This window comes from Schistocerca gregaria, chromosome 6 (assembly GCF_023897955.1).
Source record: "Schistocerca gregaria isolate iqSchGreg1 chromosome 6, iqSchGreg1.2, whole genome shotgun sequence".
NCBI lineage: Eukaryota > Metazoa > Arthropoda > Insecta > Orthoptera > Acrididae > Schistocerca > Schistocerca gregaria.
The window spans coordinates 140,523,230-140,544,369 of NC_064925.1; the positions used below are offsets into that span (position 1 = coordinate 140,523,230).

The 21,140-nt window shown below is 42.2% G+C and overlaps 1 protein-coding gene across 1 annotated transcript in view; it reads right to left on the bottom strand.

Moving 5' to 3' along the window:
- Positions 1–9,104, bottom strand: part of LOC126278183 (uncharacterized transmembrane protein DDB_G0289901-like) — a 101,482-nt gene extending 92,378 nt beyond the window's left edge. Inside the window, exon 1 of the mRNA XM_049978094.1 lies at positions 8,986–9,104. The gene's annotated coding sequence lies outside the window, so the exon portion shown is untranslated. The remainder of the gene's footprint in view (positions 1–8,985) is intronic.
- Between the last annotated feature and the right edge of the window lie 12,036 nt (positions 9,105–21,140).

Below are 21,140 nucleotides of genomic sequence, written 5' to 3' on the forward strand. Positions count from 1 at the left end.
CTGCAGTGGCTGAAAGAACATATTTTGGTTTACCTCTCGTTCCTGCGCCGACTACGCAGCTGCACGGTTGACCGGATTGCGCAAGATTTGCCCGGCCGAGCAGGGATTTCGCCACTCTGATGTGAGTCACTGTGTTAGAAAACATCCGGACTCAGATAGTCGTTCATTCATATAGTCCTACACTTTGTTACCTTCGATTAATGATGGCAACTTTACGACATTGCCTAAGTGAAACGTTTCCACTCACATCTCTTTGATGTAAGCTATCCAGGCACCGCCGTCGATAAAGTAAATAATAAAGCGTATAACAACTTTAGTAATATCCAGTAGTGGCAGTACAAATTTCCAACCTTGTGCAAAGAGAGGCAATCCGTACTTTATTTACAGAAATGTGAGACTGTGTGTATCACGAATCATTAACATCCTGACTAATGAGTCAGAAATTAGGTTAGTCATATCACAGACACTGCCAAGACTGAACAGTGTTCAGTAATATCAAGTAAAATGGAGATATTGTGTTGGCTGTAGAGAGAGAGAGAGAGAGAGAGAGAGAGAGAGAGAGAGAGAGAGAGAGAGAGAGAGAGAGAGAGAGAGAGAGAGAGAGGGGGGGGGGGAGAGAGAGAGAGAGAGAGAGAGAGAGAGAGAGAGAGAGAGAGAGAATGTGGGGGGGGTTTGAGATCTAGCGACCGGCTTCGATATTAGCAAGTTATTTGCCTCATACACGAAACTAATCATACTGCACTCATTATAAAGTAGTTTCTTGTTGTGACGTATTAGTGTGTTACAGCTTTTCCAATCACGAAATGTGTCCTTTCGCTGTGACGTATTATTATAATCCATCAGTTCACTGGCAGTGAGACAGAAACGACGGTGTTCCTGCACAACGTGACAGAAAACGAGATGCGAAAATATTTTAAACAGCGAAGGAAACAATTGTAGATGAATATGCAATTTACGGATTCCGTTTGTAATAAACTTCTCGTGCCCTGTCATTGTGATGGCCGGTTTAACGTCTACATCTATAAAACATACTCCGCTAACCGCTGTGAAATGCATTGTTCATGGTACTTACGTCAACACAATACTACATGTTAGGGTTTCTTGCCGTTCCAATTGCGTATGGAGCGGGGGAAGAATCAATGCTCAAATGCCTCTGGCCGTGCTGTAATTATTTTTGTCTTCACGATAAATACGGTGGTGACAGAAAGGGGGCTGAGGCAAATTTCTATATATTTCGCTTACTACTGATCGTCGAAACTTTGCGACTAGGCTCCTACGCGTAGTAGCTTGCATCTGTCTTTTCAAGCATTTGCTAAGTCAGTTCCCTGAACCACAGTCGTGGCACTCACCCCTGAGTCACACAAACTTTTCATACGTTCACTATCTCCTGTTAGTCCTATCTGGTACAAGTACTACGCGGCTGAGTACTATTTTAAAATGACATACACAAGTAATTTGCATCCAGTCTGCTTAGTAAGACTGCACTTTTTGGATGTTCTGCCAATGAACCGAAGACTGAGACCCACTTTACCTACGGCCAAGCCTACGTTATCATTCTATTTGATATCCCTACCCCACACTATGGAATTTATAACAGTCGAATAATTCCATCTATGACTCAGGGGATGCTACTGACTGGAGTTGACTTGATATTCGTGCAGCTTCTTTCAGCTAGTGCTACATTATAAATAAGTGTAACATCTGAAAAGAGTCGGAGGTTACTGTTAAGGGGACTAGTAAGTGAATAAGTGTCGAAAAATCGATTTTTAAATTTTTGTCTTAAAATATTATCTGTAGTTTCCTGAACAAGAAAATGTTTACTTCTACATCTACATCCATACTCCGCAAGCCACTTGACGGTGTGTGGCAGAGGGTACCTCGAGTACCTCTATCAGTTCTCCCTTCTATTCCAGTCTCGTATTGTTCGTGGAAACAAAGATTGTCGGTGTGCCTCTGTGTGGACTCTAACCTCTCTGATTTTATCCTCATGGTCTCTTCGCGAGATATACATAGGAGGGAGCAATATACTGCTTGTCTCCTCGGTGAAGGTATGATCTCGAAACATGGCCATCAGTGATGGTGCGGTGTCAGGGTTCAAGATTATGGAATTAATGGGAGTGCCTGGTGGACTAAATACGCAAAGAACTATAATTACCATTGACCACAATCGACTCCGAAGCAGGGAAATCAGTGATAGAAGCCACCAAAAGCGCGAGGGTAAAAAATAGTCTGATAAACAAAAGGGAGGGAGAACAACACCAGAAACAAGATGAATGTTGCTCTTGAATGCATTAGTGTTATGCAGGGCAGGCAGACAAACAAACTTTAACTTTAACTCGAATTTCCTAGAAGTTCACGTATGTAATATTCTGGTATACTTCAATTGAAAACTATTAAAGATAGAGGGCTGGAAGTTTTGTATAATGTCTTAAAACATTCTTAGCTAAAACATGGGCTATTCTTGTGACTTAAATTTGAAAATTAAAGAGTTTTTAAAGAAAAGCTATGAATTAATTACTGATATTATTGATAATTACTAAAAAAATTTTAACTATAATTTATGGCAGCTACGTCTTTTTAACATAATTGTGTAAAGAACTTCCAGAAAAAAATGAAGCTTCTACTTTGATTTTATTTCGAGATATGTGTTCCTACGCCGTACATAATAATTAACATGCTTTACTTCACTTGCAGCACAAAATACAATTCAGAAATAAGTGTGAGAGCAAAATCTGTGGTTCATACTTCAAATTGTTCCCGAAAGATCTGCTGCAAAGTGGTAAGCATTACATGGGCTTACAACTCCTATTCTTTGAGCTACACCATTTAGAAAACTGACAAATTTTTCGGGATTTCTCGTTGTTTTAATGAACCAATAACCTTATTATACCACACAGACAACAAGGCTACCAATCCACTTCTCTAGGGAATGTCTGAAGTTACTTCCACTTCTGTCGACGACTCTTCATCCGAGATAACATGCTGCATCCTCCCTACCACGAAATCTTCAATCCAGTTACAAATTTTGCTTGAAACCACATACTGTATGATCGTACTTTTGTTAATAATCTTCTGCGCTTTTCGGAAATCAAGTCATACTGCATCTACACAATTACTTTGATCTGTGCCATTGAAGATATATGTAAGGAAGGCGCAAGCCTCGTTTCATGTACATAATGTTCTTAGTATCCAGTGCTCGTTGGCATGGAGGAGGTCATTCTCAGGTCCCTCTTTCCCACTGGGCAGGGGCACATGCCCAGGGCCCCACGATCGATAGGGGCCCCGTAGTTCTTGGCTGATCACCAAACGATAGCCGATATTTATTCTCGAAAAGGAAATTTATTTCGAAAAAATCGCAGAATAATGATTGACTACAATACCTACTTGCTTATTAGCGTTGCACAGTGCACAGTTCTGCACGGAGCGAATGGCGACGTAAAATTAAACGTGACCAACCGATTTAAATAAACCGACCCGAGGATCGGGAGTTCTGCATTCGACTTCGGTGTTGTGACGTTTGTTTTGTTTGTAGTTGTTGCTTATTGTTTGAGGTATTCTTTGATTAAACCCTCGTTTGCCTGTTTTGTTTTGTGTTTAGGACTATTTTCGGTGAAAAATAAATACTGAATTTCAATACTAAATGTCAAAACGGTCATATCCTAGTGGATCCGCAAAAAGAAAAAATGCTGTATCTCAGAAGGAAGTAACTGAAAAATTACCAAAATAAACAACATATTTTACTGCTACTACTCGGGCAACTTTTGTAAGTAGCAATCAAATAATAAATCTTCCACAAGATGAGTCGTGTCGATCACAAATCGCGGGAATTTTTGAATGTTCATATTCTACACCAATTTCAGATTTCTACCAATTTAGGGAAAGAGATTGAATCAGAAAGCGACCGTCCATATGACGAAAGTGCAACAACTTCGGTGACTTCACCAACACCGACAACTGTGCAGTTGAACAACAGTTTTCCAACCTAGAAGAAGTACCATACAATCCCGCTGAATATTTTCATGAAAATTTTACAGGAAGAAATCGAGAAATTTTGATTCATAATGGACCTGCATATTTTCAAAATAAAGATTCTAACTTTTCCGAGGCATCCAGAAACTACAAAGATGGTAATAAATCAGTAACTAGGTATTTCAACAAAGCATTGTTTATTCACAGATTAATGAACAATGAAAGCGTCGAAAGGAGGTGGTTGTTGTACTCGCCTTCCAAAAGCTCTGTATTTTGTTTTTCATGCTGCTTATTTAACCCTTCTGATGTAAATATATGCTCTCCGAGTGGATGCAATCATTGGAAGCACATTAATCACCTAATTTTGACACATGGAAATAGCCCATTTATGATGACATATCTGGCACGAATTAAAGGGGCTGGGAGAATAGATATAGATTTATAATCCCAACATAAAAAAGAAGTGGCTCACTGGAGAAATATACATATACGATTGTAGGTGTTGTAAAATTTTTGGCATCGAGAGGGCTTCCATTCTGCGGTGACAATTAAATCCTAGGATCTCCTAACGATGGAAATTATCTGGGATGTGTGGAATTATTGAGTGAATTCGATCCATTTCCTGCAGATCACTTACAAAAATCTGGAAATCCTGGAAAAGGTAATCCTTCTAATTTATCAGCGAATATCTGTAATGAATTTATTGACGTAATGGGAAAACTGGTCCTAAAATAATTATAAATGAAATTAGCAAAATATTTTTCCATTGGCTTTGACAGTACGCCCAATATGTCTCATGTTGAACAGCTAACTTTCATAATTCGATACTGTGTTTCTGCTGAAAGTTTCCTGAAATTTATATCTATTAAAGACCACAAGTATGAGTGTTTGGCATAAACTATCTTGAATTTTTTCAGAGAATCATAATGTTCTCATAAAAGATTGCACAGGACAGAGCTGCGACAATGCTTCAAATATGTCGGGGAAGTATACTGGTCTACAAGCAAGAATCAAGGAGAAATGTGAATTGCCACATTTGCGCCATGTGCAGGACGTTCATTAAACTTGGTAGATGTCCAAGATTCTAGGTGTGTATCAGAGGCAACAAAGTTTTTTGAAGTGGTTCAGAAAGTGTAGAACTTTCTGTCGAGCTCTACCCACCGATGGAATATGTTGACAAAATATTTAGGTTCAAAAAATGTTGTTAAAAGTCTTTCACAAACCAGATGCTTAGTTCAAGCTGATTCAGTAACTGCCTTGCATAAAGGTTATAAACAAATTTGATGTCCATCGCAGGAGATACAGAACAGGCAAGAGAAACTAGAGACGAAGTTCTTAGTCTGCCAAGAAAAGTAGGAAAGCTAGAATTTATTATACTAAGGGAAATATGGAGCTCTATATTGGAAAGAATAGACAAAACAAGTAATTACCTTCAGAAAGAAACAGTAACACTGCACGTCGCAACTAATTTGTTCGCTATACTTGATGACTTTATCATTAACCTCAGCGATAAATTTCATGACTTCGAATTGTCCGCCAAAGAAAGGAGCCTGGAATCTGATTACAAGGACCTGTCTCAAAGAACAGAATGTAGAAGCTCACGCCAGAGTGTTTTTGGTGGCTCTCCACCGTCAGTCCAGTTGAATGGAAAAGAGAAATTCAAAGCAGAAATATTTCTTCCCTTAATTGATACCCTGAGCATTCATCTAAAACAGCGATGAAGTTCGTATGAGAATATTAGTGAGTGTTTTGGTTTATTTTTTCGTTTGAAAACTCTGAATTCCGAAGAGCTGATGGTTCAAATGGCTCTGAGCACTATGGGACTCAACTGCTGTGGTCATCAGTCCCCTAGAACTTAGAACTACTTAAACCTAACTAACCTAAGGACATCACACACATCCATGCCCGAGGCAGGATTCGAACCTGCTACCGTAGCAGTCGCACGGTTCCGGACTGCGCGCCTAGAACCGCGAGACCACCACGGCCGGCTCCGAAGAGCTGAGACAAAGTTGCAAAGAATTTACTGAAATTTATTATGAAGACGTTAACGAGCAAGAGTTGGAAACAGAATGTCTGCATTTAACAAAATAATTGAAAACTGTTCCTAGTAAAAATGGGGGAAATAGCGGTGTACTGGAAATATATCTCCTTATGAAAGAAAACATAACTGAAGACACATTTCCAAACGCAGAAATAGCATTCAGAATCTTTCTAAGCATGATGGTAACCAACGGCAGTGAGGAAAGCTGCTTCTCCAAACTGAAAAGAATAAAACTGAATTACGAAGTACAATGCTTCAAGAGAGATTAACCAGTTTATCGCTGATGTCCACAGAATGTGATATACTCAAAACCATTAGATTTTGAAGTGATTACCGACTTTGCTCATCTCAAATCGAGAAGAGTACCTCTTCAATCAACATAGATTTTTAACCACTAACGTGTGAATGCTAAAAGAGTTACTTTTGTGGATTATTTTATATTATCTTTTCATTTAATTTGACTGTAAAGACATAAAAATATGTCTAGAACCTCGCTTATCTACCTTCTTTGCCTATTCTAACAAAATGGTGCTCTGTCACGTCACAGGGGCTCCATTATCCTAGTGTGCCCAAGGCCTCCAATAGGTTAAACACGGCCCAGGTCATTCTGCTCGAGATACGTGATGTACGAGGCGAGAATACCTTCTTCAGTTCTACAGCAGATGAACTTGTAGTGCAAGAATACTGCTCGAGAATGAAACTATTTGCGCCCGACTAGGCCACAACAAATAATGCCTTTTCTTGTGTGTCGAAATAGAATACTGAAAAAGTGAGATTCCTTTGTGGAACACAGGTTGTACATGATTATTGGTATGCTGTCGATTCAACATCACGTTGGACATACAGACGCCATGGAGTGTTTACACAAAGAGGGAAGTGCAGAAATTCGCGTATGTGTCTGTTTGACGGAAGTGTGCAATATAATTGCGTTGGCTTCCGCAGCCCGAGTAAGTTGACATTAAAAGTTGTCTTAGTATCGTACCGCATCACTATGTAAAGAAGAACTGTACTGGAGAGACCAACGTTTCGGTCATGGTTAAAATGGCCTTCTTCTGGGTTTACTGATAACACTGTAACCGTGGCCGAAACTTTGGTTTCTCCAGTATATTTTTTACATTATGACGCAGTACGATACTCTGAAGAGTTTTCCGTCAACTGAAGGGTGTGATGTATTTAAGGGACAAAATTTCCGTAGGATGACACTTTATGAAAGACGTTCCGTATCTTACGAAACATTAATTCTCGCAACTGGTTTTCACGAGGGAGCGTAGCTCAGTTTCAAACAAACCTCTACATGTCTCTCTCATAACGAGCATGAAGATAACAGCAACGACATTTTCGACAGAGGCAAATAAGTAGTTATATATACTTCGCATACTCTTTTCCGTGAATGGAACGGGAAGAGATCGCAGTATATGCCACCAAAAACGTACGCTTTCCCATTGCCATATATGAGTTGATGTACACGTAGGTGACCTGACATATGTAGGTTAAATACATTCATTAAATATTTAATGACGGAGCTTGAGAATAAAGAAGCAGATGTAGCACCATCTGTCTCATTTGACAATAGCACTGTCCATCCAACACTCGTTCTCTTATGAGACAATACTGATGTATATATCAAGTTTTTGTACGTCCATCCTTCTGAATAAAAGTTTTAGGGCCTACAGCTGTTCACTTTTGTAATATGATGGAACAATGACAGCCGCCCTTTTGATGTAATTTATTATATGGCTACCAGTTTCAGTGATTGAATACACCAATCAACAGTTGGTAGTAGATGGTTGGAGAAACGATCAAAATGGTTCAAATGGCTTTGAACTCTATGGGACTTAACATCTGAGGTCATCAGTCCCCAAGAACTTAGAATTACTTAAACCTAACTAACACACATCTATGCCCGAGGCAGGATTCGTACCTGCGACCGTAGCGGTCGTAAGGTTCCAGACTGAAGCGCCTAGAACCACTCGGTCACAGCGGCCGGCTGAGACAACATCCCTGGTGCAGTCAAAGGAACCAGTTCATAGTGTTGGCCACTGATGGAATCGTGTATACATTTGCAGTCAACCCCCTCAGCGTCAGCTAAGGCCTGATAATGGTGTTCTGGATCACTGAAACTGGTAGCCATACAATAAACAATATGGTAAGGATGGTTCCATGTGTAACATTTTGATATATCACACGTACGTGTTTGGTAAATATATTTACAAAATAAGTAAGAAAAACAGTCACTTTCAGCAACGTATATCAACACTAATACTGGTTTCGAGCAACGCAGATCATCTTCAGAGGGCGTACTTCTTGTGAAAAGCGATGAATTTGCGTGTTGCAGGACGTCAGCACTGAACCTGAGTGAACATGTATGCCTGGTTATGAAATGAAATGTTTTCATTAACTATCCACACACAATGCAATAACAAATATATATGCTTTTACCGGCTCCGAACGACAAAATCAAACGATATTATTGAAAGTGACTGATCAATCAGTTTACTTACGACAGTTACAGAGCCGGCCGCGGTGGTCTCGCGGTTCTAGGCGTGCAGTCCAGAACCGCGAGACTGCTACGGTCGCAGGTTTGAATCCTGCCTCGGGCATGGATGTGTGTGATGTCCTTAGGTTAGTTAGGTTTAAGTAGTTCTAAGTTCTAGGGGACTGATGACCTCAGCTGTTAAGTCCCATAGTACTCAGAGCCATTTGAACCATTTTTGAACAGTTACAGACTTTCACCACCGATAATGGGTGAAACACAGTACATTTACATTATGCGACGCACAGGCTACACCCAGTTTTAAGAGCTGTTTTCGGAGTATCAGAACGAGCACCAGTTCCTGGCGCGACAACACACCATGAATTCTGATCGTGGCGTTTCGAGTCTCTTTCCTCACCGCAGAACACAACAATCTTCAGTGAGACGCGGCACAAAGAGGTAGCAGGCAACTTGTAAGACAGAAGATAATTTATACACTTGCCTCGCTTGCACCCAAACACGGCGGCTCTCACTTTGCAGCACGACCCAGCAGCGCTGCAGTCCTGGTTGCTACTGCGTTGTGCCGTGCTGCTGCGCCAGCTGGCGTCGGCGTAGCGGAATGTCACAGAGAGCGACGAGTGTGACGTCACGCATCAAGGTCGAGCCGTGCTGAGGACACCTGACGCGTCACGTCGCTTCCCTCAGGCCGGGTTTAGGAACCAGTATGAGGTAACAGTCGCATGCAGACCGCATCACAACACCCACCTCATAACAACAACAACAACAACAACAACAGTACCTCATACTGGTTCCTAAACCAGGCCTGAGGGAGGCGACATGACGCGTCAGATGACCTCAGCATGGCCCGGCCTTCGATGACACGCGTTAAGCTGAAATACTAAACACCTATTTCCAAAGCTGTTTCACAGAGGAAGACCACACTGCAGTTCTAAATCCTCGCACGAACGAAAAAATGGCTGACATCGAAATAAGTGTCCAAGGAATAGAAAAGCAACTGAAATCACAGAGGGAAGTCCACTGGACCTGATGGGATACCAATTCGATTCTACACAGAGTACGCGAAAGATCTAGCTCCCCTAACAGCCGTGTACGGCAAGTCTCTAGAGGAACGGAAGGTTCCAAATGATTGGAAAAGACCACAGTTAGCTCCAGTTTTCAAGATGGGTCATCGAGCAGATGCGCGAAACTATAGGCTTATATCTCTGACATCGATCTTGTAGAATTTTAGAACATGTGTTTTGCTCGTGTATCATGTCATTTCTGGAAACCCAGAATCTACTCTGTAGGAATCAACATGGATTCCGGAAACAATGATAGTGTGAGGCTCGCTTTGTTTGTTCATGAGACCCAGAAAATATTAGATACAGGATCACAGGTAGATTCCATTTTCCTTGACTTCCGGAAGGCGTTCGACACAGTTCCGCACTGTCGCCTGAAAGTAAGAGCCTACGGAATATCGGAGCAGCTGTGTGGCTAGATTGAAGAGTTTTTAACAAACAGAACACAGCATGTTGTTTTCAATTGAGCGACGCCTACAGACGTTAAAGTAAGCTCTGGCGTGCCACAGGGGAGTGTTATGGGACCATTGCTTTTCACAATATATACAGGGTGTTTCAAAAAAGACCGGTATATTTGAAACGGCAATACAAACTAAATGAGCAGCTATAGAAATACACCGTTTGATGCAATATGCTTGGGACAACAGTACATTTTCAGGCAGAGAAACTTTCGAAATTACAGTAGTTACAATTGTCAACAACAGATGGCGCTGCGGTCTGGGAAACACTATAGTACGATATTTTCCACATATCCACCATGCGTAGCAATAATATGGCGTAGTCTCTGAATGAAATTACCCGAAACCTTTCACAACGTGTCTGGCGGAATGGCTTCACATGCAGATGAGATGTACTGCTTCAGCTGTTCAATTGTTTCTGGATTCTGGCGGTACACCTGGTCTTTCAAGTGTCCCCACAGAAAGAAGTCACAGGGGTTCATGTCTGGCGAATAGGGAGGCCAATCCACGCCGCCTCCTGTATGTTTCGGATGCCCAAAGCAATCACACGATCATCGAAATATTCATTCAGGAAATTAAAGACGTCGGCCGTGCGATGTGGCGGGGCACCATCTTGCATAAACCACGAGGTGTTCGCAGTGTCGTCTAAGGCAGTTTGTACCGCCACAAATTCACGAAGAATGTCCAGATAGCGTGATGCAGTAATCGTTTTGGATCTGAAAAATGGGCCAATGATTCCTTTGGAAAAAATGGCAGCCCAGACCAGTACTTTTTGAGGATGCAGGGACGATGGGACTGCAACATGAGGCTTTTCGGTTCCCCATATGCGCCAGTTCTGTTTATTGACGAAGCCGTCCAGGTAAAAATAAGCTTCGTCAGTAAACCAAATGCTGCCCACATGCATATCGCCGTCATCAATCCTGTGCACTATATCGTTAGCGAATGTCTCTCGTGCAGCAATGGTAGCGGCGCTGAGGGGTTGCCGCGTTTGAAATTTGTATGGATAGAGCTGTAAACTCCGACGCATGGGACGATACGTGGACGTTGGCGTCATTTGGACCGCAGCTGCAACACGACGAACGGGACCCTCTGTGGTTGCCGTACGCGGTCGCCCTACCTTTCCAGCACGTTCACCGTCACGTTCCCAGTCCGTTGAAATTTTTCAAACAGATTCTTTATTGTATCGCTTTTCGGTCCTTTGGTTACATTAAACCTCCGTTGAAAACTTTGTCTTGTTGCAACAACAATGTGTTCTAAGCGGTGGAATTCCAACACCAGAAAAATCCTCTGTTCTAAGGAATAAATCATGTTGTCCACAGCACACTTGCACGTTGTGAACAGCACACACTTACAGCAGAAAGACGACGTACAGAATGGCGCACCCGCAGACTGCGTTGTCTTCTATATCTTTCACATCACTTGCAGCACCATCTGTTGTTGAAAATTGTAACTACTGTAATTTCGAAAGTTTGTCCGCATGAATATGTACTGTTGTCCCAAGCATATTGCAACAAACGGTGTATTTCTATCGCTGCTCGTTTAGTTTTTATTGCCGTTTCAAATATACCGGTCATTTTTGAAACACCCTGTATAAATGACCTAGTAGATAGTGTCGGAAGTTCCATGTGGCTTTTCGCGGATGATGCTGTAGTATACAGAGAAGTTGCAGCATTAGAAAATCTGCAGCGAAAAGCAGGAAGACCAGCTGTGGATAGGCACTTGTTGCAGGGAGTGGTAACTGACCCTTAACATAGACAAATGTAATGTATTGCGAATACACAGAAAGAAGGATCCTTTATTGTATAATTATATGATAGCGGAAAAAACACTGGTAGCAGTTACTTCTGTAAAATATGTGGGAGTATGCGTACGGAACGATTTGAAGTGGAATGATCATATAAAATTAATTGTTGGTAAGGCGGGTGCCAGGTTGAGATTCATTGAAAGAGTCCTTAGAAAATGCAGTCCAACAAAGGAGGTGGCTTACAAGACACTCGTTCGACCTATGCTTGAGTATTGCTCATCAGTGTGGGATCTGTACCAGGTCGGCTTGACAGAAGAGATAGAGAAGATCCAAAGAAGAGCGGCGCTTTTCGTCACAGGGTTATTTGGTAAGCGTGATAGCGCGTTACACAGATGTTTAGCAAACTCAAGTGGCAGACTCTACAAGAGAGGCGCTCTGCATCGCGATGTAGCTTGCTGTCCAGGTTTCGAGAGGGTGGATTTCTGGATGAGGTATCGAATATACCACTTCCCAATACTTACACCTCCCGAGGAGATCACGAATGTAAAATTAGAGAGATTCGAGCGCGCACGGAGGCTTTCCGGCAGTCGTTCTTCCCGCGAACCATACGCGACTGGAACAGGAAAGGGAGGTGGTGACAGTGGCACGTAAAGTGCCCTCCGCCACACACAGTTGGGTGGCTTGCGCAGTATAAATGTAGATGCAGATGTAGAACAGCTGCGACCCTTAGTGCTTAGTTGCTAGCTTCGGGAGACTGCTGGACAAGCACGAGTGCTGGTAACCTACTTGGAATCGAAAGCTCCGCGCTCGCAACAACCCTGGTCCCAAGTTCCTTGTAAGCACGTTCTCGGTATCCGCTCTTTCCTCTTTAGCCATGAATTACCCAGTGACGACTCGAGCGGAAGGCACGAAGATTGGCAATATCATATATCTCATTTGTAGTCTAGAATATGATGCAGTACTTGCCAGTTCGTACGAAAAAAAAAGACTAATGTTACGAGAAATTTTGGCCGCGCGAGATTGCCGCGCGGTCTTGGGCGCCTAGTCGCGGCCCATGCGGCTTCCCCCGTCGGAGGTTCGAGTCCTCCCTTGGGCATAGGTGCGTGTGTTGTCTATAGCTTAAGCTAGTTTAAGTTAGATTAAGTAGTGTGTAGGCCTAGGGACCGATGACCTCAGGAGTTTGGTCCCCTAAGACCTTACGACAAATTTCCAAATTACAAGAAATTCTCAAGAAAAATAATTTTGTTACTTCAACCTGTGTAAAAACAGAACCTCTAAACTATTGGACAAAAAATGCACATAGATGCATGCAACACGTATTTTATCGTGAAAACATAAAAGTATTCCGACAAAAAAAACCGTAAGAAGTGTGAAACTGTTTTGCTTGTGTAACGAAAAACGTCCTCACTGTTGAATTTACGTTGGGCCTCGTGGGAACGTCCGGCTATAAACTTGTTTCGAAAGAAATCGAATTAATTTTGGTAACATCTGCAACATCATTATTGTACCGTCTCGCTTATGAACGCATTTTATTTATGCGTATGTGCAGCGCGCAGAATTTTTGTTTCGCCGGCTCGTCTTAATACGACGAAGAACATTCCATACCTCCGGATAATTTTTATATTTGCAGCCGCTACAGATCCTTTGCTATTGCACCCATTTCCCAAATCGCCGATACACGCTACCCAAAAATAAATATAGTTGCTTTCAGGCCACTATTTCCGTTGAGTCGAGCAAAAAATGTTTGCTAGGATGGTTTTGTGCCCCCCAAAGTTTATCTAAGCATGCTATAAGCATCCTGAGAACGCAATAAGTGCGTTGCAGACAAAAGATTCGCTCTTGCTGCTGCATTGGGTGTGCAGTCCATTAAAAATTTTCGTCCATCGTTACACTTTCTAAACCGAAAACTAATTGAGAGGGAAGACGAATATATGGTGGTCCATTGATCGTGACCGGGCCAAATATCTCACGAAATAAGCGTCAAACGAAAAAAATTACAAAGAACGAAACTCGTCTAGCTTGAAGGGGGAAACCAGATGGCGCTATTATTGGGCAGCTAGATGGTGCTGCCACAGGTCAAACAGATATCAATTGCGTTTTTTTAAATAGGTACTCCCATTTTTTATTACATATTCGTGTAGTACGTAAAGAAATATGAATATTTTAGTTGGACCACATTTTTCGCTTTGTGATAGACGGCGGTGTAATAGTCACAAACAAATGGCTCACAATTTTAGACGAACAGTTGGTAGCAGGTGGGTTTTTTTAAATTAAAATACAGAACGTAGCTACGTCTGAACATTTTATTTCGGTTGTTCCAATGTGATACATGTACCTTTGTGAACTCATCATTTCTGAGTACGCATGCTGTTACAGCGTGTTTACCTGTAAATACCACATTAATGCAATAAATGCTCAAAATGATGTCCGTCAACCTCAATGCATTTTGCAATACGTGTAACGACATTCCTCTCAACGCCGACGTTTATGAGATTCCCGATTCTCGCGCAATTTGTCTGCTACTGATGTGGGTATTAGCCGCGACAGCAGCTAAAACACCTACTTGCGCATCGTCATTCGTTGCAGGTCGTGGCTGACGTTACACATGTGGCTGAAAACTTCCTGTTTCCTTAAATAACATAACTATACGGCGAACTGTCCGGACACTTGGATGGTGTCGTCCAGGATACCGAGCAGCATACATAGCACTCGCCCGTTGGGCATTTTGATCACAATAGCCATACATCAACACGATATCGACCTTTTCTGCAATTGGTAAACGGTCCATTTTAACACGGGGAATGTATCACGAAGCTAATACCGTCCGCACTGGCTGAATGTTATGTGATACCAGCTACTTACCCGTTTGTGACTATTACTGCGCTGTCTACCGTAAAGCGAAAAAAGTGGTCCAACTAAAACATTGATATTTCTTTACGTACTACACGAATATGTAATAAAAAATGGGGGTTCCTATTTTTAAAAAAAACGCAGTTGATATCCGTTTGACCTGTGGCAGCGCCATCTAGCGGGCCAAACATAGCGCCATCTGGTTTCCCCCTTCAAGCTAGACGAGTTTCGTTCTTTGTAGTTTTTTCGTTTGATGCTTATTTCGTGAGATATTTGACCCGGTCACTATCAATGGACCACCCTATATATATAAAGAGTTCTGCTTGTATTTTTCTAGGCGTCTGACACCCTCAACTGTCGTAGCAACCAAGTAGACTTCTAGGCACTAACTTTTTAACTTCTTGTTAACGCTATCAAATTCCTTGGAAATAACGCAAGTTTTTGCTATAAGTTTATGCAGTTGCGTAATATTTATATTATACCTTCCTTCTTCACTGTACATCAGATCAGTAAAGAGCGTTCAGTACGTTCAACAAAACTATTTTAGCTTGTTTTCGAATGTCAAGACGCCCTTTACGCACGTCCGCCGATGTAGCACCCCATGTAGACGCTTGCTCCTGTATTACGGTCGCTACAAAACACAAGTGCAGCTTTCCATGGAAGACTGACAGCCACTGTAGTGGCTGATACATGTGGGCGTTCAGATGCAAACTCAAGAACGTTCATAGGTATGAAAATTAGCATAAAGTTCATACGAAACACCCAGTTCACTACAAAATACAGGGCGTACAAAGAATGTGTCAGAAACTTTAGTTTATTCTTCACGTCAAAACAACACAAAAAGTTCATTTGGACATGGTTCCAAAAATCCTTCGGTAGGGAGGTAGGAAAGGAGTTTCAAGTAGTAACTCCTGGTTGCGTAACGTTCCTCAAATGTGTTTTTTTACACACTTCACAGTTGGTCATAGTATTTTTTCTTTTTTTGGGTGATTGCTATATGCAAGAATACCTTCCATCACAACATAACATAACTAGGTACTTCATGTCGCAAAAGACGGATATGCATTTCATGTACAGCCTAACAGGCGGGAAAGCGGGTGCAGCACAACTTAATGCTGGTAGTTACCCTGGGAGGCAGTCACCTTATGCAGGAACGTTTGTACGATTCCACCAACCCGGACATGCTCATTTGAGAAGAGAGTTGCAGATGGTGGGAGAACAGACGGTGTACGAACGCCTGATGGATTCTCAAACGTTCAAACGTGTGTGAATTTCTAAGGGACCAAACTGCTGAGGTCATCGGTCCTTAGACTTACACACTAATTAAAGTTACTAACTTATGGTAAGGACAACACACACAGGAATCGAACCTCCGTCGGGAGTGGCCGCGCAATCCGTGACATGGGGTCTCTAACCGCGCGGCCACTGCGCGCGGCTTGGATTCTTCCACCAACTGAGAATCAAGGTGAATTGCGAGAAGGGAAGGCGTTAATCACATGGCGATCTGGAACATTCTGCATGAAAATCTTCTTTCTCCGTATCTCCTTCAATGGGTGCAAGGATTAAATGTTCTTAGTGTCTAATTCCATTACGAACCATGCGCTCCACGGCCATATTACTGTCAGTATATTTTGGATAAATGGCAGCATAGGTCTTGAATACTGAAATCCTTCATCTACAGATCGATGTACTTTGGACTGTACTCTGGATCGGCAATTGCTACCGTTAACTGCTAAGGTTACCAAATAGGCTCTACTGTAAATTTAAAAATGATTGTATGCAGTAAAAATGAAGATATCCTTTGTAAGTAATCATCAAAGTACTTGTTACACCTCATAGAAAATATTGTGCTAATATCATAAGGGCCTACGATGTTCGAATAATTTGCACTGTAGATAGCCACACAGTGGCCGAAATCGTTCTGTAAATATAGGATTTAAGTAATTACGACCGATGCCGCCATTTAAATAAGATTAAATATGGCGTACTTTCCTCCAAGAAAAGCTTTCTGTCAACGCTGTGTGCTGTGCTTCTGCATTTCTCAGCATCTACTTTATTCGCTGATAAGGCTGGGTTTTCACGTGATGAAATCTCCAGTTGTCGTAACAAGGACGTCTCTGCTTATGAAAACCCTCATGCAGTGGCACAAGACGGACATCAATAGTTCATCCTCAGCTTATGGGGCGTAATCTCTTCCCACAGCGTGGGCAAACTTATTTTCAGTTTCACAGACATGAGTTGCTTCAATTGCTTGATGATGTTTCTCTGGACGTCATCCAACGAATGTGTCTTACACACGGTGATGTTCCACTTCACTTTACAGGTGTTGTTCATCAGTATTTCTATATCCACTTTCCGAGTGAGTGGATTGCTCCAGGCCTGCCCGATCGCTATATTTGAATTCAACTTTTTTTTCCTTTAGGCACATTTAAAATCCTTGGCGTATTCAACTCCCGCACCCAATATCATTGTTCTGAGGGAACGTGTCCCAAATATGAACCACACCAGGGGTTTTCCACACGTGCAGCAAAGTATGGACATAGGCTCGGAAGATGGCTAGAAGCAGGTCACTTGGAGCATATATTTTATTTTTACTTTCCGTACTTCTTTTGCTACGACAGCCGAGCTGGAGAAACTGTTAATACACCAGCAGTCATTATATACACCGTTCTGAAACATAAGGTGCGTCTGAAAGCTTCGGTCGATGGTCTTAGAAAAGAAAGGAAACAAGAATTAGATACAAAATACCTTCACTGGTCTTCAAAGTAATCACCATTAGCTACAACGCACTTGTGACATAATTTGTGAAGCTGTTGTAAATTGTCAAAGTTCACGCATTGTCGCATAACCGCATTATTACAAGTGATCGGACGTGGTGCTACCAAGTGACACTTTAAGCCATGGGCTTTATCCTTTTCCCCGGCTCCCAAATCGAAGTAAACTCACAGAATCTAAGATTAAGGCGATACTAATTGCCTGTTTCGACAGTGAGAGCTGTCTGTAGGTAACTGCTTCAGTTTTTAGACATTCCTTCCCTGTAAGAAATGGGTATGACCTAATTGTCTGTTCGTCACTTGAACAGTAAGTTGTTTGTCATAGTTCGAATAGCTATCAGGGCACTGAAGAGCTGGAATTTATAGACCAAAATCTTTTTCTTACTTTTTACTGTCATAATTTTCAATAGCTCTTTTCCTGGGGCAGGGCTGTGATGGGGGAGGAAACCAGACAGAGAGGTCATCTGTCTCAGCGGAGTAGGGAAGGACGGGGAAGGAAGTCGGCCGTGACCTTTCAAAGGAACCAACCCGGTATTTGCCTGGAGCGATTTAGGGAAATCATGGAAAACCTAAACCAGGATGGCCAGATGCGGGATTGAACTGTTGTCCTTCCGAATGCGAGTCCAGTGTGCTAACCACTGAGCAACCTCGCTTGGTATCTCTTTTGCTACGACAGAAAAGCTGGAAAACCTTTTAATGTACTTTCCTGTTCTTCAAAGCAATCACTATTTGCTACAACGCACTTTTGACATCGGTTATATACACTACTCGCCATTAAAATTGCTACACCACGAAGATGACGTGCTACAGACGCGAAATTTAACCGACAGGAAGAAGATACTGTGATATGCAAATGATTAGCTTTTCAGAGCATTCACGTAAGGTTGGCGCCGGTGGCGACACCTACAACGTGCTGACATGAGGAATGTTTCCAACCGATTTCTCATACGCAAACAGCAGTTGACCGGCTTTGCCTGGTGAAACGTTGTTGTGATGCCTCGTGTAAGGAGCAGAAATGCGTACCATCACGTTTCCGACTTTGATAAAGGTCGGATTGTAGCCTACCCCGATTGCGGTTTTTCGTATCGCGCCATTCCTGCTCGCGTTGGTCGAGATCCAATGACTGTTAGCATAATATGGAATCGGTGGGTTCAGGAGGGTAATACGGAACGCCGTGCTGGATCCCAACGGCCTCGTATCACTAGCAGTCGAGATGACAGGCATCTTATCCGCATGGCTGTAACGGATCGTGCAGCCACGTATCGATCCCTGAGTCAACAGATGGGGACGTTTGCAAGACAACAACCATCTGCACGAACAGATATACGACGTTTGCAGCAGCATGCACTATCAGCTCGGAGACCACGGCTGCAGTTACCCTTGACGCTGCATCACAGACAGGGGCGCCTGCGATGGTCTACTCAACGACGAACCTGGGTGCACGAATGGCAAAATGTCATTTTATCGGATGAATCCAGAATCTGTTTACAGCATGATGGTGGTTGCTTCCGTGTTTGGCGACATCGCGGTGAACGCACATTGGAAGCGTGTATTCGTTGTCACCCGGCGTGATGGTAGGTGGTGTCATTGGTTACACGCCTCGGTCACCTCTTGCTCGCATTGACGTCATTATGAACAGTGGACGTTACATTTCAGATGTGTTACGACCCGTGGCTCCACCCTCCATTCGATCCCTGCGAAACTCTACATTTCAGCAGGATAATGCACGACCGCATGTTGCAGGTCCTGTACGGGCCTTTCTGGATACAGAAAATGTTAGACTGCTGCCTTAACGACCACATTCTCCAGATCTCCCACCAATTGGAAACGTCTGGTCAATGGCCGAGCAACTGGCTCGTCACAATACTCCAGTCACCACTCTCGATAAACTGTGGTATCGTGGTAAAGCTGCATGGGCAGCTGTACCTGCACACGCCACCCCAGCTATGTTTGTGTCAAGGTCCAGGCGCATCAAGGCCGTTATTACGGCCAGAGGTGGTTTTTCTGGGTACTGATTTCTCAGGATCTATGCGCCCAAATTGTGTGAAAATATAAAATGGTTCAAATGGCTCTGAGCACTATGGGACTCAACTGCTGTGGTCATTAGTCCCCTAGAACTTAGAACTACTTAAACCTAACTAACCTAAGGACATCACACAGATCCATGCCCGAGGCAGGATTCGAACCTGCGACCGTAGCAGTTCCACGGTTCCGGACTGCGCGCCTAGAACCGCGAGACGTGAAAATATAATATACTAGAACTGACATGTGATTACATTTGTCCAATGAATGCCCGTTTATCATCTGCATTTCTTCTTGGTGTATCAATTTTAATGGCCAGTAGTATAGTCGTTGGAAACTGTCAAAAAAAATTTTTTTTTTGTGGAATCGCTCGAAACACCTTGGTGACGTGTTGGTCGGATATCCGCATCGTTACAGGAGATAAAACCAACCCGAGAGCGACAGGGGAGACCACCGACACCATACCATTGACTGTCACTTCGTCTTCGCATCACATCACCTGTAATAATGGGATATCCAGCAACACGTGATAAAGGGTGCTTCGAGGGTTTCGAACAGCTTTACAACCGATGTCAGAAGTGTGTTGTAGCTAATGGTGTTCACTTCGAAGGTCAGTACAGGTGTTTGGCTTGCAATTCCTGTTTCCTTTATTTTCTGACAGAATTCACCGAACTTTTCAAACGCACCTTGTACAAGATTGAATTTTATCCATAATGGGTGCAGATGAACTACGTGACTGTTCCTTTCAGGGTGTTGAATGAAAACCGCTACCAGTCACAATTGAAGGTATTTATTTACAGCACGACCGGTTTCAGGCTTTTGCCCATCTTCAGGTGCTTACATTCAGAAACATGTGACGTTCAATGATGGAGTTCACTGTTTCAATAAAAAGAGAATATGATAACTAATAAAACCGAGCGAAACAAATGCAAATGAGAAGTGGTTTATCCGAAAACTATTCCTGTACTTACATACAGATGGATTATCCATATTGTTGTCACGCTAATCTTGCAGTTTTTTGGTCTTGTGTTCGTTCTTCTTCACATAAAACTTTTCAATTTCACTTATTGTTTTGATATTTGCACCACTATAAGCATGAACTCTTTGATTTACAGACGCTACTTTCATTTTTACACTTTTATAAGCGTGAACTCGCGACATTGAACGTCTTTACATTTAGATACAGCTGTTTTGGTCAAAGAGCTTAGATCTAAGAAGTGTAAAGACGTTACACTTACAGAACCAGAAAACGTATTACAAATTACAAAATATAGGTACAAATATGTTACACATACAGAAACAGAAAGGTATTACAAATTATGAATTATAGGCACAAATATGTTACATAGAAATAAACAGCTATTACAAATTATGAAATTGAGAACTGTTGTATGATTGTGGGACTACACTGACATTTTTAATATACAAAATGGTTGTAGGTAAATGATGTTGGGTTCAAAAAGTTTTTAGAGTGAATATAAGCTGATCTGTTTTCAATGTGAATTACTGTAGAGCTGTTACAAATTCAGTGGTCATGAGAAAGGGATTAGTTTCTGTTTTGAAATATTTCATGAAAGATGTTTAGGAATGATTTGTTTGCAAGGTCGACTTGTTCATTTAGAATGAGGTGCGGTGAATTTGAGCTGTAGATGTAAATTTCAAGTTCTTCAAGGAGGTTCATTTTCTTTCCTTTGCTGACAGTGTGTAATATTTGTAAGTTGTCTGTAATG